This window comes from Drosophila biarmipes, chromosome 3L (assembly GCF_025231255.1).
Source record: "Drosophila biarmipes strain raj3 chromosome 3L, RU_DBia_V1.1, whole genome shotgun sequence".
Taxonomy (NCBI): domain Eukaryota; kingdom Metazoa; phylum Arthropoda; class Insecta; order Diptera; family Drosophilidae; genus Drosophila; species Drosophila biarmipes.
Window position 1 is genome coordinate 176116 of NC_066613.1, and position 25926 is coordinate 202041.

Below are 25926 nucleotides of genomic sequence, written 5' to 3' on the forward strand. Positions count from 1 at the left end.
AATAGCCAAATATATTGAAATGGCTGGTATGTTGTGCTTTAGAATATCGCTTTGCTACTTATCTATTCCGACTTCTCTTTCGCTGAGTAACGGGTATCGTGATGTACACGAAAAGGTACACCTATTTACTTTCAGATAGTGACACTTGCAATATGCAAGCTCTTTAATACAACAACATGGAAAAGACAGACAGACAGACAGACAAAAAGAGGAGGAAGATCCTTTACTCAGTATTAAAAAGCATGAGAAGGCAGTAAAATCATAAAAGAGTAAGAATTAACTTTAAAATGCTGAAATATAACTTCTCTCTTTTTGAATCACCCATCTTTTCTTTCTCACCTGAAATGCTTTCTCATGAGCGGAACAGAAAGAGGCGGAAGATCCTTTTCTCAGTATTGAAAAGCACGAGAAGGCAGTAAGAGCATTAAAATCGTCTTTGTAAATTTGACGGGCTATAAATCATTCTGTTTTTCTATTGGTCTACGACGAAACTCGTGTGCTTAATGCCATTTTTCCGACTTTACCAAGGTATTCAAATTTTCGTCATCAGCTGGATGATGTCGCATGTGAGCTATAGTGTAGGCCCTCAGGAATTGGAATCGTTTCTGAAATATCAACTAGTGATAATAGTTGCGGTTCAAAACCAAAATTTGGCGTACGACTCCAGTCTTGGCCAAAATTCAACGGACCTCCTAGTCACGTCCGAGAGCAAAGTAACAAACATAGAGTGTCGCAAGATCTTTCTTATTGCACGGCAATAACAGCAGCTAGGTCTGTGAGCAATGCACAATTGTCAGGAATATGGACACACCAGGGTATACTGTTCACTTCGAACAGTTATGAAGCTTGTAGAGACTTCCACGATTCGGCAAACTGCCCTGCCAACAAAGAAGACACCCAAGTCCACGAAGAAACGTGTCTAAGCATCCACCTTGACAGACTACTACTCTGGAGAAGACACATCGAAAGCAAGAAAGTACATTTAAAACATAAGGCCGGAAGCTTTCACTGGATTCTTAATGCTCAACAACTCCACTCTCAAGCCCATCTGGACATATGGCTCTCAGCTATGGGGGAACACCAGCAGCAGCCCAATACCCAAGCTCAACTGATCGAAGTCAAGCTGGTTTTTTGTAGGTCAGTTTTGGTCTTGGAAACCCCAAGACCTTAATATGGTCATAGATGACTCCTTTGCCAAAAATATATATTTTTTTTAAATATTTAAGCCTGGATAAAAATGAGCTTGTTTATAAATATTTCTTTTTTAATGCACAGTAAGCCAGTAATGTAAGGCTATTAAACGTAATATACTTTCAGTATGTTGGTTTGACTGATGTGCACACTATACTTAAAGCTAAGTAATTTTCTTGAATTTGATTATACTATGATTATATTTCTTATTAAAGTTATTTATATCTTTTCTTTCGGCGGTAGTCAATATACTGTCATAAAAAGAAGCGTTGATAATAAGCTGAAATGTTTTTGATCTGAGAACCTGAAATTGTACCTTTATGTGGTTGTTTCGTGGTTATCTGCGGTCAAGATGAAAGCAACAACATTTTAAACAGTTAGTTTGTAGGTCGGCGGATCAGTTGATTTTGATATATGAGCAGCTACTTGGTCTTACCGGTAAAGTTATGTGAACAGATTTCAGAATCGGCCTGCAGGAGCTGGGAAGCTTCATCATTTAATATCAGCATCAGCAACAGTGGTTTGCTTCTGGCATGTCGGGTATGTGGTGCCCAGAATCGGTACTTACAAGCTTATTTAAAATTTTTTTTTGTTTCATTTTTTAATGGACGTGGAGATAAGAGATGCCTCTTATTGAAATAGAATTCATTTAATAAATTGTACGGAGGAGGTATCCGTTCCTATATTTTCTACAGTAAGCTATAGAGCCAAACTCAATGGAACGCTTATCGAACAGCAAGAAATATATCGGTGCAGTTTTTGTAGTTTCTAACGCAATTGCAATATTATTTATAACATTGTGAAGTTGTTTATGGATTCCGTGTCCTTTTTTGAATCCAATTTAATAATTTCTATTTTTGAACAATTAGTCTTAAACTGATATTGTCATCTATAGTATTTTTATACCCATTACTTGTGAATGAATGCATCATAACTCGATTTCTGAAATGTTGTTACTGCTAAGTGATTGGTCAAAATTATTATAAATTTGATGAGTACTTGGCTAGCCGCTCGAATTCCGTAAAGTGCAAATAAAGAAATACTGTTCATTACACCTTGCACCCAAAACGTAAGAAAAGTGGAAGACTTCCCCTATGTCGCCACGAGCCCCCCAAACTGTAGATCCTACACTTAAAGTGCCGAAAGAATAGTATCTGAAGGTATTTGTCCTGTCAATACCTGCCAAAATATGCAGCAGAGTATTCATGATACAAACACATTTTTTCTTGGGCAGGATCTCACGGCCTTAACAACCAGCCAACCGACCGAGGGACGCTGCCGTCGTACGACGAATTCGCGAGACAATAGATGCGTGGACCCGTTGGCTTCAACTTCACCTCGAATATCATTATAAGTAAAGACTCTTCCAAGCATCGTTCTGCGGTCCGCTAAGGAGGGTAACTTAATTAGGACTAGAAGTTAAAACAAGGTTTGCATCCCAGCTTAGTAGCGGCCTAAGGTGGCTCCCCTACGGGAAACTAAATGTATCGTTGAGTAGATAAAAGAGATAATTTTTTAAAAGTATTTTTTGTCTTAAGATACTTTAAGATTCATCTTAAAAGAGCAATATAATACTCTACTGAATTCAGTGTAAAAAAAGTACGTTCAAATATATTTTTTAAATACCTTGATCACAAATAATGTAAGTTTTAAGATGTTTATCTACGTTTCGTAGGGTAAACTATTTAAAAAGGCCCTTGCAAAAAGCATACGCTCAACATTTATTTCAATTTGTAAGAAATTGATCGGATATGCGTTGCTCCGGTTCAAATTTCAAAACACTACGAGGGAAGAAAAGTGGTTGAATGAAGTTTACGAAGACTTAAATAATTTTTGTAGTGTAGCACGGTAAATATAAGCCGACCACTTAAGTAACTAGAATTATAGAACAAATATAAGCTCTTTAAAGAACCAAGGTGGCTTTAGCTACAAAGCATAGGTACAGTGAAAGACCTAAAGAACTTTTAGTTAGTTCATGTACTCGTAAGCTAATGAAAGCAAGACATTCGCTTTTTCATCTGTAGACAGCGAAGTTCCAGGTATATTACAATCCTAAAATAAAAGTTGTTCTCTATTGTACAGCTGATTTGAGACTGACTTTATGGCGCGGGGAAACGGTAGCCATACAAATACAATAATTAAATATTATAGAAATCCTCAACAAGTATCATTTCCGACTTCCGACCACAGCAATCAAAAATGCATTTCTTAATAGAGCAGACAAATGTATCCATAATTTGTGTATTCAGATTATTGTTTCATGGGGAATGTAAAGTCCGAAAATTGCAACCGAGCAGTTAAAAGTGCGAGAAGAGCGCAAGATCTTTAAACTTAAGCTTTTGTTTAGGAAAAAAATGAATAGAATGAGTGTGAAAAAGAGGGAGCGTTTTGCAGCTAATACGCATAGAAAAAAACAAAATAAAACTGCACTGTAATATAAAGAATATATAAAGAAATAAAAATCACAAAAACAAAACAACCATACACAAAATACAATTAATTCACTGTCAAAGCGAAAATAAAGGAACTTTTCGTTTATATTGTGAACTTTTAAATTTTCCACCACAATTTAATTTGAAGTTGCGGCCAAATATTAAAATGGCAGAGCAAAGTTCCTAAATTTTCCCAATTTCCAACACTAAAAAGACGCGTTCGATAGGTATTCTTAAGCAACTCTGGTCCCGCAATTTTCGATAGCCAAGCCTTGCCGACTGGCGCATCTTAATTTTTCGCTCTTTTCCGTTTTGAACTTTGGCCGTGTGAGGATCGTTCTCGCTTAAACATATTTTCATCAGTGTTTGAACCAAACCCAGATTTCTAACAAAACCAAAATCGTAAAAAATATCAGACATCCTCAGCCTTTTTGAAGATTTTCTTTCACCAGGCAACCACGGCAACCTTGCCGTTGAATAAACAAAGAGAATTCTGGAAATCGAGGTATTCCTTCTGGTGGTTCCTGTTTTCCTGGAATCGTGCGAAATTCTTGGAAGTCGTGGTACTCCTTCTCTTGACTCCAGTTTTCCTAGAAAGAAGTCCCTAAATCGCAACAACGTGATTGTCAGCATTGTGGAAAATTCTTGGAAGTCGAGGTACTCCTTCCAGTGGTTATAGTTTTCCTGGAAAAAGTCCTTAAAGCGCATCAACGTGATCGTCAGCGTTGTGGAAAATTTATTTAAAATCTTTAAATTCCTATAAACTTAAAATTAAATAAAACAACTAAATTTGAAGTAAATTCCTATAAGAAGTAAAGTAATTTAAATTATCACAAATACTAGTGTAATCAACTAATTTGTAATGCAATAAACAATCTCGTAATGAGAGCAATTGTTTGAAGTGTTTTTCCCAATTTTATCTACAGTCAATTGAAATGCAGTTTTACAATTTATAAACAAAATTACAGCCAATAATACAACAAATTGAAAGCGCTTTCAACGTTGATTGACTGTTTATAATAATATTCCAATGTTCTTGATATTATAAAAGAAATTCCCTTTCGATTAAATACTTGCTCAGTTAAATTTAATAATCAAAATTAATGTTCAAATTTGGATAGCCTTTATTGATTCGATATGACTTTAGCATACAACTTTATATGATGCCCAACTTTGTAACTTTAATGATGATTATTACTTTTTATATATATTAAACCTATTATAAACATGAATTGCTAAATTTTTTTCAATGGAAGCTTGCATCAATGAAGATGGTTAGGAGTTAGGCATGTGTCAAAGGGATCACCAACCGCTGTCAGGCTATGCGGCTACAATGATCATGGTTGGGTGGCAATGTCAGCGGCAACTAACATCATCGCTGCTGACACCGACACACATACATCAGCTGCTGCCATTCCATTTAGGCAGCACCCTTCTTTTCAGGTTTTCCCTTTCCCTTTATCCCACTATTAATTCTGTCCTCCTACAATTTTACATCAAAGTCCGTTCGCACTCGAATTAAAATAGGATATTGTATATACATATGCGAGCAAGTCGCACTGTGGATCAAATTGGAAACTCACTCCCTTCACCGACGAAAAAAAGAGCCGGAACCAGCGCGTGCCCCACTTGAAGCTACACCCACCATCTTTCGCTGCTGCTAGAATCATTCGTGATATGCTACAGTATTATATTATATATAATAATCTCATTTTTGGCGCCCAAGGTGGGGCTAAACCGGCAAGCCCGACTACAAATATTTTGTAAAGGACAGTCACTTCCATCTGACTAGGTTTCTATTTCTGACTTTGAAGTTTTTATTGTTTTTCATTTTCCCTTTTTCTAGTTTAGCTGCTTAGTTCTGTGGATACAATAATTTATTTATTGCCTAGACTAGCAGTTGAACATGATTTTTATGTTTAATTCTCAGGATGTGTTATAATTAATTTTATAACTCCGAAATTTAATTTAAAAACCATCGTGTGCAGGCAAATTGTGATTAGGAAACGTTGTTTTTTGGTTTTAACGTGAATTTAATTGCTACGGCCATCCCGTCTAACACTTATTTAGTTTTCATGCTAGAGGTTTATTTTATTGTGACTTACATATTGACTGACATATTGCATCGCATTATTGAGAATACAACCAGGTGAAAAGTGAAGGTTATTTATCACCGCTAGCCCTAACAGATTAGATTTTCTAAATGTTTACTTTTACACTTTCACCCAAACCAATTTATTTTCCTAATGTTTTGGTATGTTATCCTATTAGTTATTCAATTCCTTTCGATTAATGTATCACCCAAAACAATCGGACGATTACTATAGATTTTCATTTCTTCGCCTTCACACACCCTCCTGGTGCGCTTCGTCAACACGTGGACTGCTCTCCACAGTGATATAGAAGTCACTCATCGTCACTACGAGGAGTGCCATTCACAGTGATAAAAGGATATTAATTAAATATAAATAAATAGATATTATTATTAAGTTATATACAGCCATATTTTGTTTTTTTATGAATCAACTTTATTTTTTAACAAATACATACATTTTAATTAATTTCAATAGTTTTATTTCTGTCTTCTAAAATGTTAACTTTCTATTTCACATATTTTCACGCTAATTGTTAGATATATACTACAAAATTTTAACTTACAATGTTGACATAAATTTGTTAAGGTGTCATAAATAACACTATCTAATTTACCTTGATGGTTATTAGAAAGTCTTATTCGCTTTAAACTGCCATTTTCAACTGGTTTTACGAAAAAGTTCCCCAGCAAGAGTTCTGAGAAAAGAACCTCAAATTTAAGAAAATGGTTTTTTGTTTTTTTATACCCTTGCAGAGGATATAATCATTTCAGTCAGAAGATTGCAACGCAGTGAAGGAGACGTTTCCGACCCCATAAAATATAAATATTCTTGATCGGCGTCACAAGACGAGTCCATCTAGCCATGTCCGTCTGTCTGTCCGTCTCTCCGTCCGTTTCTACGCAAACTAGTCTATCAGATTTAAAGCTATAGGGCTGAAACTTACCCAAAAGTCTTTTTTCTATTGCAGGTAGTATATAAGTCGGAACCAGCCGGATCGGACAACTATATCTTATAGCTCCCATAGGAACTATTGGGGAAAAAATTAAAAAAAAAATTATATCTTTGGTGTTTTTTAACATATAACCTCCTACACTTGGAAATAACATTTTTTAATTAGTTTTGAATTTCGAATTAAATTCTATCCAAATTGGACGACTATATCGTATAGCTCCCATAGGAACAATCAAAACTTAGTGGCAAAATAATATAGAAAAATTATATTTTCGGTGTTTTTAGACATATAACCTTCTACTCTTGAAAATAACATGAAATAAAAATTATATCTTTGGTGTTCTTTAGCATATAGCTTTCTAAGCTTGGAAATATCATTTTTTAATTAGTTCTGAATTTCGAATTAAATTTTATTAAAATCGGACGACTATATCATATAGCTGTCATAGGAACGATCGGAAAATTGGTGGTAAAATAATATGAAACAAATTATAGCTTTGGGGCTTTTTGACATATTATCTTATAATATTGGGAATATACATTTTTATATTTTTAAGAATTTCGAATTCAATTTAATAAAATTATTGATTATTTTTTGAAACTGCAAGGGTATACAAACCTTGGCTTGTCGAAATTAACTTCCTTTCTTGTTTAATATATAACCTTCTAAGCTTGGAAATAACATTTTTTAATTAGTTCTGAATTTTGAATTAAATTTTATTAAAATCGGACGACTATATCATATAGCTGTCATAGGAACGATCGGAAAATTGGTGGGAAAATAATATGAAACAAATTATAGCTTTGGGGCTTTTTGACATATTATCTTATAATATTGGGAATATACATTTTTATATTTTTTTAAGAATTTCGAATTCAATTTAATAAAATTATTGATTTTTTTTTGAAACTGCAAGGGTATAAAAACTTCGGCTTGCAGAAATTAACTTCCTTTCTTGTTTAATATATAACCTTCTAAGCTTGGAAATAACATTTTTTAATTAGTTCTGAATTTCGAATTAAATTTTGTCAAAATCGGACGACTATATCATATAGCTGCCATAGGGACAATTGGAAAATTAGTGGTAAAATAATATGAAAAAATTATATCTTAGGTGTTTTTTAACTTATAACCTCCTACGCTTGGAAATAACATTTTTTAATTGGTTTTAAATTTCGATTTAAATTTTATCAAAATCGGATGACTATATCATAAAGCTGCCTAGGAAAGACCGGAAAATTAGTGGTAAAATAATATGAAAAAATTATATCTTTGGTGTTTTTTACCTTATAACCTTCTACGCTTGGAAATAACATTTTTTAATTAGTTTTGAATTTCGAATTAAATTCTATCAAAACTGGAAAATGGGTCGGAAAACATGAAATAAAAATTATATCTTTGGTGTTCTTTAACATACGCTTGGAAATAACATTTTTTAATTGGTTTTAAATTTCGATTTAAATTTTATCAAAATCGGATGACTATATCATATAGCTGCCTAGGAAAGACCGGAAAATTAGTGGTAAATTAATATGAAAAAATAATATCTTCGGTGTTTTTTAACTTATAACCTCCTACGCTTGGAAATAACATTTTTTAATTAGTTTTGAATTTCGAATTAAATTCTATCAAAATCGGACGACTATATCGTATAGCTCCCATAGGAACAATCAAAACTTAGTGGTAAAATAATATAGAAAAATTATATTTTCGGTGTTTTTAGACATATAACCTTCTACTCTTCAAAATAACATGAAATAAAAATTATATCTTTGGTGTTCTTTAACAAATAGCTTTCTAAGCTTGGAAATAACATTTTTTAATTAGTTCTGAATTTCGCATTAAATTTTATTAAAATCGGACGACTATATCATATAGCTGTCATAGGAACGATCGGAAAATTGGTGGGAAAATAATATGAAACAAATTATAGCTTTGGGGCTTTTTGAGATATTATCTTATAATATTGGGAGTATACATTTTTATATTTTTAAGAATTTCGAATTCAATTTAATAAAATTATTGATTGTTTTTTGAAACTGCAAGGGTATACAAACTTCGGCTTGCCGAAATTAACTTCCTTTCTTGTTTAATATATAACCTTCTAAGCTTGGAAATAACATTTTTTAATTAGTTTTGAATTTCGAATTAAATTCTATCCAAATTGGACGACTATATCGTATAGCTCCCATAGGAACAATCAAAACTTAGTGGCAAAATAATATAGAAAAATTATATTTTCGGTGTTTTTAGACATATAACCTTCTACTCTTGAAAATAACATGAAATAAAAATTATATCTTTGGTGTTCTTTAGCATATAGCTTTGTAAGCTTGGAAATATCATTTTTTAAGTAGTTCTGAATTTCGAATTAAATTTTATTAAAATCGGACGACTATATCATATAGCTGTCATAGGAACGATCGGAAAATTGGTGGTAAAATAATATGAAACAAATTATAGCTTTGGGGCTTTTTGACATATTATCTTATAATATTGGGAATATACATTTTTATATTTTTAAGAATTTCGAATTCAATTTAATAAAATTATTGATTATTTTTTGAAACTGCAAGGGTATACAAACCTTGGCTTGTCGAAATTAACTTCCTTTCTTGTTTAATATATAACCTTCTAAGCTTGGAAATAACATTCTTTAATTAGTTCTGAATTTTGAATTAAATTTTATTAAAATCGGACGACTATATCATATAGCTGCCATAGGGACAATTGGAAAATTAGTGGTAAAATAATATGAAAAAATTATATCTTAGGTGTTTTTTAACTTACAACCTCCTACGCTTGGAAATAACATTTTTTAATTGGTTTTAAATTTCGATTTAAATTTTATCAAAATCGGATGACTATATCATAAAGCTGCCTAGGAAAGACCGGAAAATTAGTGGTAAAATAATATGAAAAAATTATATCTTTGGTGTTTTTTACCTTATAACCTTCTACGCTAGGAAATAACATTTTTTAATTAGTTTTGAATTTCGAATTAAATTCTATCAAAACCGGAAAATGGGTCGGAAAACATGAAATAAAAATTATATCTTTGGTGTTCTTTAACATACGCTTGGAAATAACATTTTTTAATTGGTTTTAAATTTCGATTTAAATTTTATCAAAATCGGATGACTATATCATATAGCTGCCTAGGAAAGACCGGAAAGTTAGTGGTAAAATAATATGAAAAAATAATATCTTCGGTGTTTTTTAACTTATAACCTCCTACGCTTGGAAATAACATTTTTCAATTAGTTTTGAATTTCGAATTAAATTCTATCAAAATCGGACGACTATATCGTATAGCTCCCATAGGAACAATCAAAACTTAGTGGTAAAATAATATAGAAAAATTATATTTTCGGTGTCTTTAGACATATAACCTTCTACTCTTCAAAATAACATGAAATAAAAATTATATCTTTGGTGTTCTTTAACAAATAGCTTTCTAAGCTTGGAAATAACATTTTTTAATTAGTTCTGAATTTCGCATTAAATTTTATTAAAATCGGACGACTATATCATATAGCTGTCATAGGAACGATCGGAAAATTGGTGGGAAAATAATATGAAACAAATTATAGCTTTGGGGCTTTTTGAGATATTATCTTATAATATTGGGAGTATACATTTTTATATTTTTAAGAATTTCGAATTCAATTTAATAAAATTATTGATTATTTTTTGAAACTGCAAGGGTATACAAACTTCGGCTTGCCGAAATTAACTTCCTTTCTTGTTTAATATATAACCTTCTAAGCTTGGAAATAACATTTTTTAATTAGTTCTGAATTTCGATTTAAATTTTGTCAAAATCGGACGACTATATCATATAGCTGCCATAGGGACAATTGGAAAATTAGTGGTAAAATAATATGAAAAAATTATATCTTCGGTGTTTTTTAACTTATAACCTCCTTCGCTTGGAAATAACATTTTTTAATTGGTTTTAAATTTCGATTTAAATTTTATCAAAATCGGTTGTCTATATCATATAGCTGCCTAGGAAACACCGGAAAATTAGTGGTAAAATAATATGAAAAAATTATATCTTAGGTGTTTTTTAACTTATAACCTCCTACGCTTGGAAATAACATTTTTTAATTGGTTTTAAATTTCGATTTAAATTTTATTAAAATCGGTTGTCTATATCATATAGCTGCTTAGGAAAAACCGGAAAATTAGTGTTAAAATAATATGAAAAAATTATATCTTTGGTGTTTCTTAAATTATAACCTTCTACGCTTGGAAATAACATTTTTTAATTAGTTTTGAATTTCGAATTAAATTCTATCAAAATCGGACGACTATATCATATAGCTGTCATAGGAACAATCGGAAAATTGGTGGGAAAATAATATGAAATAAATTATAGCTTTGGGGCTTTTTGACATATTATCTTATAAAATTGGGAATATACATTTTTATATTTTTAAGAATTTCGAATTCAATTTAATAAAATTATTGATTATTTTTTGAAACTGCAAGGGTATACAAACCTTGGCTTGTTGAAATTAACTTCCTTTCCTGTTTAATATATAACTTTCTAAGCTTGGAAATAACATTTTTTAATTAGTTCTGAATTTCGATTTAAATTTTGTCAAAATCGGACGACTATATCATATAGCTGCCATAGGGACAATTGGAAAATTAGTGGTAAAATAATATGAAAAAATTATATCTTCGGTGTTCTTTAACTTATAATCTCCTTCGCTTGGAAATAACATTTTTTAATTGGTTTTAAATTTCGATTTAAATTTTATCAAAATCGGATGACTATATCATATAGCTGCCTAGGAAAGACCGGAAAATTAGTGGTAAAATAATATGAAAAAATTATATCTTTGGTGTTTTATAACTTATAAACTTCTACGCTTGGAAATAACATTTTTTAATTAGTTTTGAACTTCGAATTAAATTTTATCAAAACCGAAAAATGGGTCGGAAAACATGAAATAAAAATTATATCTTTGGTGTTCTTTAACATACGCTTGGAAATAACATTTTTTAATTGGTTTTAAATTTCGATTTAAATTTTATCAAAATCGGATGACTATATCATATAGCTGCCTAGGAAAGACCGGAAAATTAGTGGTAAATTAATATGAAAAAATTATATCTTCGGTGTTTTTTTAACATATAACCTCCTACGCTTGGAAATAACATTTTTTAATTAGTTTTGAATTTCGAATTAAATTCTATCAAAATCGGACGACTATATCGTATAGCTCCCATAGGAACAATCAAAACTTAGTGGTAAAATAATATAGAAAAATTATATTTTCGGTGTTTTTAGACATATAACCTTCTACTCTTGAAAATAACATGAAATAATAATTATATCTTTGGTGTTCTTTAACAAATAGCTTTCTAAGCTTGGAAATAACATTTTTTAATTAGTTCTGAATTTCGAATTAAATTTTATTAAAATCGGACGACTATATCATATAGCTGTCATAGGAAAGATCGGAAAATTGGTGGGAAAATAATATGAAACAAATTATAGCTTTGGGGCTTTTTGAGATATTATCTTATAATATTGGGAGTATACATTTTTATATTTTTAAGAATTTCGAATTCAATTTAATAAAATTATTGATTATTTTTTGAAACTGCAAGGGTATACAAACTTCGGCTTGCCGAAATTAACTTCCTTTCTTGTTTAATATATAACCTTCTAAGCTTGGAAATAACATTTTTTAATTAGTTCTGAATTTCGATTTAAATTTTGTCAAAATTGGACGACTATATAATATAGCTGCCATAGGGACAATTGGAAAATTAGTGGTAAAATAATATGAAAAAATTATATCTTCGGTGTTTTTTAACTTATAACCTCCTTCGCTTGGAAATAACATTTTTTAATTGGTTTTAAATTTCGATTTAAATTTTATCAAAATCGGTTGTCTATATCATATAGCTGCCTAGGAAAGACCGGAAAATTAGTGGTAAAATAATATGAAAAAATTATATCTTAGGTGTTTTTTAACTTATAACCTCCTACGCTTGGAAATAACATTTTTTAATTGGTTTTAAATTTCGATTTAAATTTTATCAAAATCGGTTGTCTATATCATATAGCTGCCTAGGAAAAACCGGAAAATTAGTGTTAAAATAATATGAAAAAAGTATATCTTTGATGTTTTTTAACTTATAACCTTCTACGCTTGGAAATAACATTTTTTAATTAGTTTTGAATTTCGAATTAAATTCTATCAAAATCGGACGACTATATCATATAGCTGCCATAGGAATGACCAGAAAATGGGTCGGAAAACATTAAATAAAAATTATATCTTTGGTGTTCTTTAACATATAGCCTTCTAAGCTTGAAAATAACATTTTTTAATTAGTTCTGAATTTCGATTTAAATTTTGTCAAAATCGGACGACTATATCATATAGCTGTCATAGGAACGATCGGAAAATTGGTGGGAAAATAATAAGAAATAAATTATAGCTTTGTAGCCTTGGCTTGTCGAAATTAACTTCCTTTCTTGTTTATTATATAACCTTCTAAGCTTGGAAATAACATTTTATAATTAGTTCTGAATTTCGATTTAAATTTTGTCAAAATCGGACAACTATATCATATAGCTGCAATAGGGACAATTTGAAAATTAGTGGTAAAATGATATGAAAAAATTATATCTTCGGTGTTTTTTAACTTATAACCTCCTACGCTTGGAAATAACATTTTTTAATTGGTTTTAAATTTCGATTTAAATTTTATCAAAATCGGATGACTATATCATATAGCTGCCTAGGAAAGACCGGAAAATTAGTGGTAAATTAATATGAAAAAATTATATCTTCGGTGCTTTTAAACTTATAACCTCATACGCTTGGAAATAACATTTTTTGATTGGTTTTAAATTTCGATTTAAATTCTATCAAAATCGGACGACTATATCATATAGCTGGCATAGGAACAATTGGAAAATTAGTGGTAAAATAATATGAAAAAATTATATCTTTGGTGTTTTTTAACTTATAACCTTCTACGCTTGGAAATAACATTTTTTAATTAGTTTTGAATTTCGAATTAAATTCTATCAAAATCGGACGACTATATCATATAGCTGCCATAGGAACAACCGGAAAATGGGTCGAATTACATGAAAAAAATTATATCTTTGGTGTTTTTTAACATATAGCCTTCTAAGCTTGAAAATAACATTTTTTAATTAGTTCTGAATTTCGAATTAAATTTTATTAAAATCGGACGACTATATCATATAGCTGTCATAGGAAAGATCGGAAAATTGGTGGGAAAATAATATGAAATAAATTATAGCTTTGTGGCTTTTTGACATATTATCTTATAATATTGGGAATATACATATTTATATTTTTAAGAATTTCGAATTCAATTTAATAAAATTATTGATTATTTTTTGAAACTGCAAGGGTATACAAAGTTCGGCTTGTCGAAATTAACTTCCTTTCTTGTTTAATATATAAACTTCTAAGCTTGGAAATAACATTTTATAATTAGTTCTGAATTTCGATTTAAATTTTGTCAAAATCGGACGACTATATCATATAGCTGCCTAGGAAAGACCGGAAAATTAGTGGTAAATTAATATGAAAAAATTATATCTTCGGTGCTTTTAAACTTATAACCTCATACGCTTGGAAATAACATTTTTTGATTGGTTTTAAATTTCGATTTAAATTTTATCAAAATCGGATGACTATATCATATAGCTGCCTAGGAAAGACCGGAAAATTAGTGGTAAATTAATATGAAAAAATTATATCTTCGGTGCTTTTAAACTTATAACCTCATACGCTTGGAAATAACATTTTTTGATTGGTTTTAAATTTCGATTTAAATTTTATCAAAATCGGATGACTATATCATATAGCTGCCACGGAAAGACCGGAAAATTAGTGGTAAATTAATATGAAAAAATTATATCTTTGGTGTTTTTTAACATATAACCTTCTTCGCTTGGAAATAACATTTCTTAATTAGTTTTGAATTTCGAATTAAATTCTATCAAAATCGGACGACTATATCATATAGCTGCCATAGGAATGACCGGAAAATGGGTCGGAAAACATTAAATAAAAATTATATCTTTGGTGTTCTTTAACATATAACCTTCTAAGCTTGAAAATAACATTTTTTAATTAGTTCTGAATTTCGATTTAAATTTTGTCAAAATCGGACGACTATATCATATAGCTGTCATAGGAACAATCGGAAAATTGGTGGGAAAATAATATGAAATAAATTATAGCTTTGGGCCTTTTTGACATATTATCTTATAATATTGGGAATATACATTTTTAAATTTTTAAGAATTTCGAATTCAATTTAATAAAATTATTGATTATTTTTTGAAACTGCAAGGGTATACAAACCTTGGCTTGTCGAAATTAACTTCCTTTCTTGTTTAATATATAACTTTCTAAGCTTGGAAATAACATTTTTTAATTAGTTCTGAATTTCGATTTAAATTTTGTCAAAATCGGACGACTATATCATACAGCTGCCATAGGGACAATTGGAAAATTAGTGGTAAAATAATATGAAAAAATTATATCTTCGGTGTTTTTTAACTTATAACCTCCTACGCTTGGAAATAACATTTTTTAATTGGTTTTAAATTTCGATTTAAATTTTATTAAAATCGGTTGTCTATATCATATAGCTGCCTAGGAAAGACCGGAAAATTAGTGGTAAATTAATATGAAAAAATTATATCTTCGGTGTTTTTAAACTTATAACCTCCTACGCTTGGAAATAACATTTTTTGATTGGTTTTAAATTTCGATTTACATTTTATCAAAATCGGACGACTATATCATATAGCTGTCATAGGAACGATCGGAAAATTGGTGGGAAAATAATATGAAATAAATTATAGCTTTGGGGCTTTTTGACATATTATCTTATAATATTGGGAATATACATTTTTATATTTTTAAGAATTTCGAATTCAATTTAATAAAATTATTGATTATTTTTTGAAATTGCAAGGGTATACAAACCTTGGCTTGTCGAAATTAACTTCCTTTCTTGTTTAATATATAACTTTCTAAGCTTGGAAATAACATTTTTTAATTAGTTCTGAATTTCGATTTAAATTTTGTCAAAATCGGACGACTATATCATATAGCTGCCATAGGGACAATTGGAAAATTGGTGGTAAAATAATATGAAAAAATTATATCTTCGGTGTTCTTTAACTTATAACCTCCTTCGCTTGGAAATATCATTTTTTAATTGGTTTTAAATTTCGATTTAAATTTTATCAAAATCGGATGACTATATCATATAGCTGCCTAGGAAAGACCGGAAAATTAGTGGTAAAATAATATGAAAAAATTATATCTTTGGTGTTTTTAACTTATGACCTTCTACGCTTGGAAATAACACTTTTTAATTAGTTTTGAATTTCGAATTAAATTCTATCAAAACCGGAAAATGGGTCGGAAAACATGAAATAAAAATTATATCTTTGGTGTTCTTTAACATACGCTTGGAAATAACATTTTTTAATTGGTTTTAAATTTCGATTTAAATTTTATCGAAATCGGATGACTATATCATATAGCTGCCTAGGAAAGACCGGAAAATTAGTGGTAAATTAATATGAAAAAATTATATCTTCGGTACTTTTAAACTTATAACCTCATACGCTTGGAAATAACATTTTTTGATTGGTTTTAAATTTCGATTTAAATTTTATCAACATCGGATGACTATATCATATAGCTGCCTAGGAAAGACCGGAAAATTAGTGGTAAATTAATATGAAAAAATTATATCTTTGGTGTTTTCTAACTTATAACCTTTTTCGCTTGGAAATAACATTTTTTAATTAGTTTTGAATTTTGTATTAAATTCTATCAAAATCGGACGACTATATCATATAGCTGCCATAGGAACAACCGGAAAATGGGTCGGAAAACATGAAATAAAAATTATATCTTTGGTGTTCTTTAACATATAGCCTTCTAAGCTTGAAAATAACATTTTTTAATTAGTTCTGAATTTCGATTTAAATTTTGTCAAAATCGGACGACTATATCATACAGCTGCCATAGGGACAATTGGAAAATTAGTTGTAAAATAATATGAAAAAATTATATCTTCGGTGTTTTTTAACTTATAACCTCCTACGCTTGGAAATAACATTTTTTAATTGGTTTTAAATTTCGATTTAAATTTTATTAAAATCGGTTGTCTATATCATATAGCTGCCTAGGAAAGACCGGAAAATTAGTGGTAAATTAATATGAAAAAATTATATCTTCGGTGTTTTTAAACTTATAACCTCCTACGCTTGGAAATAACATTTTTTAATTAGTTTTGAATTTCGAATTAAATTCTATCAAAATCGGAAGACTATATCATATAGCTGCCATAGGAACAACCGGAAAATGGGTCGAATTACATGAAAAAAATTATATCTTTGGTGTTTTTTAACATATAGCCTTCTAAGCTTGAAAATAACATTTTTTAATTAGTTCTGAATTTCGAATTAAATTTTATTAAAATCGGACGACTATATCATATAGCTGTCATAGGAAAGATCGGAAAATTGGTGGGAAAATAATATGAAATAAATTATAGCTTTGTGGCTTTTTGACATATTATCTTATAATATTGGGAATATACATGTTTATATTTTTAAGAATTTCGAATTCAATTTAATAAAATTATTGATTATTTTTTGAAACTGCAAGGGTATACAAACCTTGGCTTGTCGAAATTAACTTCCTTTCTTGTTTAATATATAACCTTCTAAGCTTGGAAATAACATTTTATAATTAGTTCTGAATTTCGATTTAAATTTTATCAAAATCGGATGACTATATCATATAGCTGCCTAGGAAAGTCCGGAAAATTAGTGGTAAATTAATATGAAAAAATTATATCTTCGGTGCTTTTAAACTTATAACCTCATACGCTTGGAAATAACATTTTTTGATTGGTTTTAAATTTCGATTTAAATTTTATCAAAATCGGATAACTATATCATATAGCTGCCAAGGAAAGACCGGAAAATTAGTGGTAAATTAATATGAAAAAATTATATCTTTGGTGTTTTTTAACATATAACCTTCTTCGCTTGGAAATAACATTTTTTAATTAGTTTTGAATTTCGAATTAAATTCTATCAAAATCGGACGACTATATCATATAGCTGCCATAGGAATGACCGGAAAATGGGTCGGAAAACATTAAATAAAAATTATATCTTTGGTGTTCTTTAACATATAACCTTCTAAGCTTGAAAATAACATTTTTTAATTAGTTTTGAATTTCGATTTAAATTTTGTCAAAATCGGACGACTATATCATATAGCTGCCTAGGAAAGACCGAAAAATTAGTGGTAAAATAATATGAAAAAATTATATCTTCGGTGTTTTTTAACTTATAACCTCCTACGCTTTGAAATAACATTTTTTAATTGGTTTTAAATTTCGATTTAAATTTTATCAAAATCGGTTGTCTATATCATATAGCTGCCTAGGAAAGACCGGAAAATTAGTGGTAAAATAATATGAAAAAATTATATCTTTGGTGTTTTTTAACTTATAACCTTCTACGCTTGGAAATAACATTTTTTAATTAGTTTTAAATTTCGAATTAAATTCTATCAAAATCGTACGACTATATCATATAGCTGTCATAGGAACAATCGGAAAATTGGTGGGAAAATAATATGAAATAAATTATAGCTTTGGGCCTTTTTGACATATTATCTTATAATATTGGGAATATACATTTTTAAATTTTTAAGAATTTCGAATTCAATTTAATAAAATTATTGATTATTTTTTGAAACTGCAAGGGTATACAAACCTTGGCTTGTCGAAATTAACTTCCTTTCTTGTTTAATATATAACTTTCTAAGCTTGGAAATAACATTTTTTAATTAGTTCTGAATTTTGATTTAAATTTTGTCAAAATCGGACGACTATATCATATAGCTGCCATAGGGACAATTGGAAAATTAGTGGTAAAATAATATGAAAAAATTATATCTTCGGTGTTCTTTAACTTATAACCTCCTTCGCTTGGAAATATCATTTTTTAATTGGTTTTAAATTTCGATTTAAATTTTATCAAAATCGGATGACTATATCATATAGCTGCCTAGGAAAGACCGGAAAATTAGTGGTAAAATAATATGAAAAAATTATATCTTTGGTGTTTTTAACTTATAACCTTCTACGCTTGGAAATAACACTTTTTAATTAGTTTTGAATTTCGAATTAAATTCTATCAAAACCGGAAAATGGGTCGGAAAACATGAAATAAAAATTATATATTTGGTGTTCTTTAACATACGCTTGGAAATAACATTTTTTAATTGGTTTTAAATTTCGATTTAAAATTTATCAAAATCGGATGACTATATCATATAGCTGCCTAGGAAAGACCGGAAAATTAATGGTAAATTAATATGAAAAAATTATATCTTCGGTGTTTTTTAACTTATAACCTCCTACGCTTGGAAATAACATTTTTTAATTAGTTTTGAATTTCGAATTAAATTCTATCAAAATCGGAAGACTATATCGTATAGCTCCCATAGGAACAATCAAAACTTAGTGGTAAAATAATATAGAAAAATTATATTTTCGGTGTTTTTAGACATATAACCTTCTACTCTTGAAAATAACATGAAATAAAAATTATATCTTTAACAAATAGCTTTCTAAGCTTGGAATTAACATTTTTTAATTAGTTCTGAATTTCGAATTAAATTTTATTAAAATCGGACGACTATATCATATAGCTGTCATAGGAACGATCGGAAAATTGGTGGGAAAATAATATGAAACAAATTATAGCTTTGGGGCTTTTTAACTTATAACCTTGTACGCTTGGAAATAACATTTTTTAATTAGTTTTGAATTTCGAATTAAATTCTATCAAAATCGGACGACTATATCATATAGCTGCCATAGGGACAATTGGAAAATTAGTGGTAAAATAATATGAAAAAAGTATATCTTCGGTGTTTTTTAACTTATAACCTCCTACGCTTTGAAATAACATTTTTTAATTGGTTTTAAATTTCGATTTAAATTTTATTAAAATCGGACGACTATATCATATAGCTGCCTAGGAAAGACCGGAAAATTACTGGTAAAATACTATGAAAAAATTATATCTTTGGTGTTTTTTAACTAATAACCTTCTACGCTTGGAAATAAAATTTTTTAATTAGTTTTGAATTTCGAATTAAATTCTATCAAAATCGGACGACTATATCATATAGCTGCCATAGGAACGACCGGAAAATGGGTCGGAAAACATGAAATAAAAATTATGTCTTTGGTGTTCTTTAACATATAGCCTTCTAAGCTTGGATATAACATTTTTTAATTGGTTTTAAATTTCGATTTAAATTTTATCAAAATCGGATGACTATATCATATAGCTGCCTAGGAAAGACCGGAAAATTAGTGGTAAAATAATATGAAAAAATTATATCTTTGGTGTTTTTTAACTTATAACCTTCTACGCTTGGAAATAAAATTTTTTAATTAGTTTTGAATTTCGAATTAAATTCTATCAAAAGCGGACGACTATATCATATAGCTGCCATAGGAACGACCGGAAAGTGGGTCGGAAAACATGAAATAAAAATTATATCTTTGGTGTTCTTTAACATATAACCTTCTAAGCTTGGAAATAACATTTCTTAATTAGTTCTGAATTTCGATTTAAATTTTGTCAAAATCGGACGACTATATCATATAGCTGCCATAGGGTCAATTGGAAAATTAGTGGTAAAATAATATGAAAAAATTATATCTTCGGTGTTTTTTAACTTATAACCTCCTACGCTTGGAAATAACATTTTTTAATAAGTTTTGAATTTCGAATTAAATTCTATCAAAAGCGGACGACTATATCATATAGCTGCCATAGGAACGACCGGAAAATGGGTCGAAAACATGAAATAAATATTATATCTTTGGTGTTCTTTAACATATAACCTTCTAAGCTTGGAAATAACATTTCTTAATTAGTTCTGAATTTCGATTTAAATTTTGTCAAAATCGGACGACTATATCATATAGCTGTCATAGGAACGATCAGAAAATTGGTGGGAAAATAATATGAAACAAATTATAAGTTTGGGGCTTTTTGACATATTATCTTATAATATTGGGAATATACAATTTTATATTTTTAAGAATTTCAAATTCAATTTAATAAAATTATTGATTATTTTTTGAAACTGCAAGGGTATACAAACTTCGGCTTGCCGAAATTAACTTCCTTTCTTGTTTAATATATAACCTTCTAAGCTTGCAAATAAAATTTTTTAATTAGTTCTGAATTTCGATTTAAATTTTGTCAAAATCGGACGACTATATCATATAGCTGCCATAGGGACAATTGGAAAATTAGTGGTAAAATAATATGAAAAAATTATATCTTAGGTGTTTTTTAACTTATAACCTCCTACGCTTGGAAATAACATTTTTTAATTGGTTTTAAATTTCGATTTAAATTTTATCAAATTCGGATGACTTTATCATATAGCTGCCTAAGGAAGACCGTAAAATTAGTGGTAAAATAATATGAAAAAATTATATCTTTGGTGTTTTTTAACTTATAACCTTCTACGCTTGGAAATAACATTTTTTAATTAGTTTTGAATTTCGAATTAAATTCTATCAAAATCGGACGACTATATCATATAGCTGCCATAGGAACGACCGGAAAATGGGTCGGAGAACATGAAATAAAAATTATATCTTTGGTGTTCTTTAACATATAACCTTCTAAGCTTGAAAATAACATTTTTTAATTAGTTCTGAATTTCGAATTAAATTTTATTAAAATCGGACGACTATATCATATAGCTGCCATAGGGACAATTGGAAAATTAGTGGTAAAATAATATGAAAAAAGTATATCTTCGGTGTTTTTTAACTTATAACCTCCTACGCTTTGAAATAACATTTTTTAATTGGTTTTAAATTTCGATTTAAATTTTATTAAAATCGGACGACTATATCATATAGCTGCCTAGGAAAGACCGGAAAATTACTGGTAAAATACTATGAAAAAATTATATCTTTGGTGTTTTTTAACTAATAACCTTCTACGCTTGGAAATAAAATTTTTTAATTAGTTTTGAATTTCGAATTAAATTCTATCAAAATCGGACGACTATATCATATAGCTGCCATAGGAACGACCGGAAAATGGGTCGGAAAACATGAAATAAAAATTATGTCTTTGGTGTTCTTTAACATATAGCCTTCTAAGCTTGGATATAACATTTTTTAATTGGTTTTAAATTTCGATTTAAATTTTATCAAAATCGGATGACTATATCATATAGCTGCCTAGGAAAGACCGGAAAATTAGTGGTAAAATAATATGAAAAAATTATATCTTTGGTGTTTTTTAACTTATAACCTTCTACGCTTGGAAATAAAATTTTTTAATTAGTTTTGAATTTCGAATTAAATTCTATCAAAAGCGGACGACTATATCATATAGCTGCCATAGGAACGACCGGAAAGTGGGTCGGAAAACATGAAATAAAAATTATATCTTTGGTGTTCTTTAACATATAACCTTCTAAGCTTGGAAATAACATTTCTTAATTAGTTCTGAATTTCGATTTAAATTTTGTCAAAATCGGACGACTATATCATATAGCTGCCATAGGGTCAATTGGAAAATTAGTGGTAAAATAATATGAAAAAATTATATCTTCGGTGTTTTTTAACTTATAACCTCCTACGCTTGGAAATAACATTTTTTAATAAGTTTTGAATTTCGAATTAAATTCTATCAAAAGCGGACGACTATATCATATAGCTGCCATAGGAACGACCGGAAAATGGGTCGAAAACATGAAATAAATATTATATCTTTGGTGTTCTTTAACATATAACCTTCTAAGCTTGGAAATAACATTTCTTAATTAGTTCTGAATTTCGATTTAAATTTTGTCAAAATCGGACGACTATATCATATAGCTGTCATAGGAACGATCAGAAAATTGGTGGGAAAATAATATGAAACAAATTATAAGTTTGGGGCTTTTTGACATATTATCTTATAATATTGGGAATATACAATTTTATATTTTTAAGAATTTCAAATTCAATTTAATAAAATTATTGATTATTTTTTGAAACTGCAAGGGTATACAAACTTCGGCTTGCCGAAATTAACTTCCTTTCTTGTTTAATATATAACCTTCTAAGCTTGCAAATAAAATTTTTTAATTAGTTCTGAATTTCGATTTAAATTTTGTCAAAATCGGACGACTATATCATATAGCTGCCATAGGGACAATTGGAAAATTAGTGGTAAAATAATATGAAAAAATTATATCTTAGGTGTTTTTTAACTTATAACCTCCTACGCTTGGAAATAACATTTTTTAATTGGTTTTAAATTTCGATTTAAATTTTATCAAATTCGGATGACTTTATCATATAGCTGCCTAAGGAAGACCGTAAAATTAGTGGTAAAATAATATGAAAAAATTATATCTTTGGTGTTTTTTAACTTATAACCTTCTACGCTTGGAAATAACATTTTTTAATTAGTTTTGAATTTCGAATTAAATTCTATCAAAATCGGACGACTATATCATATAGCTGCCATAGGAACGACCGGAAAATGGGTCGGAGAACATGAAATAAAAATTATATCTTTGGTGTTCTTTAACATATAACCTTCTAAGCTTGAAAATAACATTTTTTAATTAGTTCTGAATTTCGAATTAAATTTTATTAAAATCGGACGACTATATCATATTGCTGTCATAGGAACGATCGGAAAATTGGTGGGAAAATAATATGAAATAAATTATAGCTTTGTGGCTTTTTGACATATTATCTTATAATATTGGGAATATACATTTTTATATTTTTAAGAATTTCGAATTCAATTTAATAAAATTATTGATTATTTTTTGAAACTGCAAGGGTATACAAACTCGGTCCTGCTGAAATTAACTTTCCTTTCTTTCTAATATATATCCTTCTAAACTTGGAAATAACATTTTTTAATTAGTTCTGAATTTCGATTTAAATTTTGTCAAAATCGGACGACTATATCATATAGCTGCCGTAGGGACAATTGGAAAATTAGTGGTAAAATAATATGAAAAAATTATATCTTCGGTGTTTTTTAACTTATAACCTCCTACGCTTGGAAATAACATTTTTTAATTGGTTTTAAATTTCGATTTAAATTTTATCAAAATCGGATGACTATATCATATAGCTGCCTAGGAAAGACCGGAAAATTAGTGGTAAAATAATATGAAAAAATTATATCTTTGGTGTTTTTTAACTTATAACCTTCTACGCTTGGAAATAACATTTTTTAATTAGTTTTGAATTTAAAATTAAATTCTTTCAAAATCGGACGACTTTATCATATAGCTGCCATAGGAACGACCGGAAAATGGGTCGGAAAACATGAAATAAAAATTATATCTTTGGTGTTCTTTAACATATAGCCTTCTAAGCTTGGATATAACATTTTTTAATTAGTTCTGAATTTCGAATTAAATTTTATTAAAATCGGACGACTATATCATATTGCAGTCATAGGAACGATCGGAAAATTGGTGGGAAAATAATATGAAATAAATTATAGCTTTGTGGCTTTTTGACATATTATCTTATAATATTGGGAATATACATTTTTATATTTTTAAGAATTTCGAATTCAATTTAATAAAATTATTGATTATTTTTTGAAACTGCAAGGGTATACAAACTCGGTCCTGCTGAAATTAACTTTCCTTTCTTTCTAATATATATCCTTCTAAACTTGGAAATAACATTTTTTAATTAGTTCTGAATTTCGATTTAAATTTTGTCAAAATCGGACGACTATATCATATAGCTGCCATAGGGACAATTGGAAAATTAGTGGTAAAATAATATGAAAAAATTATATCTTCGGTGTTCTTTAACTTATAATCTCCTTCGCTTGGAAATAACATTTTTTAATTGGTTTTAAATTTCGATTTAAATTTTATCAAAATCGGATGACTATATCATATAGCTGCCTAGGAAAGACCGGAAAATTAGTGGTAAAATAATATGAAAAAATTATATCTTTGGTGTTTTTTAACTTATAACCTTCTACGCTTGGAAATAACATTTTTTAATTACTTTTGAATTTATAATTAAATTCTTTCAAAATCGGACGACTTTATCATATAGCTGCCATAGGAACGACCGGAAAATGGGTCGGAAAACATGAAATAAAAATTATATCTTTGGTGTTCTTTAACATATAGCCTTCTAAGCTTGGATATAACATTTTTTAATTGGTTTTAAATTTCGATTTAAATTTTATCAAAATCGGATGACTATATCATATAGCTGCCTAGGAAAGACCGGAAAATTACTGGTAAAATACTATGAAAAAATTATATCTTTGGTGTTTTTTAACTTATAACCTTCTACGCTTGGAAATAAAATTTTTTAATTAGTTTTGAATTTCGAATTAAATTCTATCAAAAGCGGACGACTATATCATATAGCTGCCATAGGAACGACCGGAAAGTGGGTCGGAAAACATGAAATAAAAATTATATCTTTGGTGTTCTTTAACATAAAACCTTCTAAGCTTGGAAATAACATTTCTTAATTAGTTCTGAATTTCGATTTAAATTTTGTCAAAATCGGACGACTATATCATATAGCTGCCATAGGGACAATTGGAAAATTAGTGGTAAAATAATATGAAAAAATTATATCTTCGGTGTTTTTTAACTTATAACCTCCTACGCTTGGAAATAACATTTTTTAATTAGTTCTGAATTTCGAATTAAATTTTATTAAAATCGAACGACTATATCATATAGCTGTCATAGGAACGATCAGAAAATTGGTGGGAAAATAATATGAAACAAATTATAAGTTTGGGGCTTTTTGACATATTATCTTATAATATTGGGAATATACAATTTTATATTTTTAAGAATTTCAAATTCAATTTAATAAAATTATTGATTATTTTTTGAAACTGCAAGGGTATACAAACTTCGGCTTGCCGAAATTAACTTCCTTTCTGGTTTAATATATAACCTTCTAAGCTTGGAAATAACATTTTTTAATTAGTTCTGAATTTCGATTTAAATTTTGTCAAAATCGGACGACTATATCATATAGCTGCCATAGGGACAATTGGAAAATTAGTGGTAAAATAATATGAAAAAATTATATCTTCGGTGTTTTTTAACTTATAACCTCCTACGCTTGGAAA

At 28.9% G+C, this 25926-nt stretch overlaps 1 protein-coding gene across 2 annotated transcripts in view; it reads right to left on the minus strand.

Moving 5' to 3' along the window:
• The window catches only part of LOC108035863 (acetylcholine receptor subunit alpha-like), a 604633-nt gene that overhangs the window by 10384 nt on the left and 568323 nt on the right, over window positions 1-25926 (minus strand). The window lies entirely within an intron of this gene.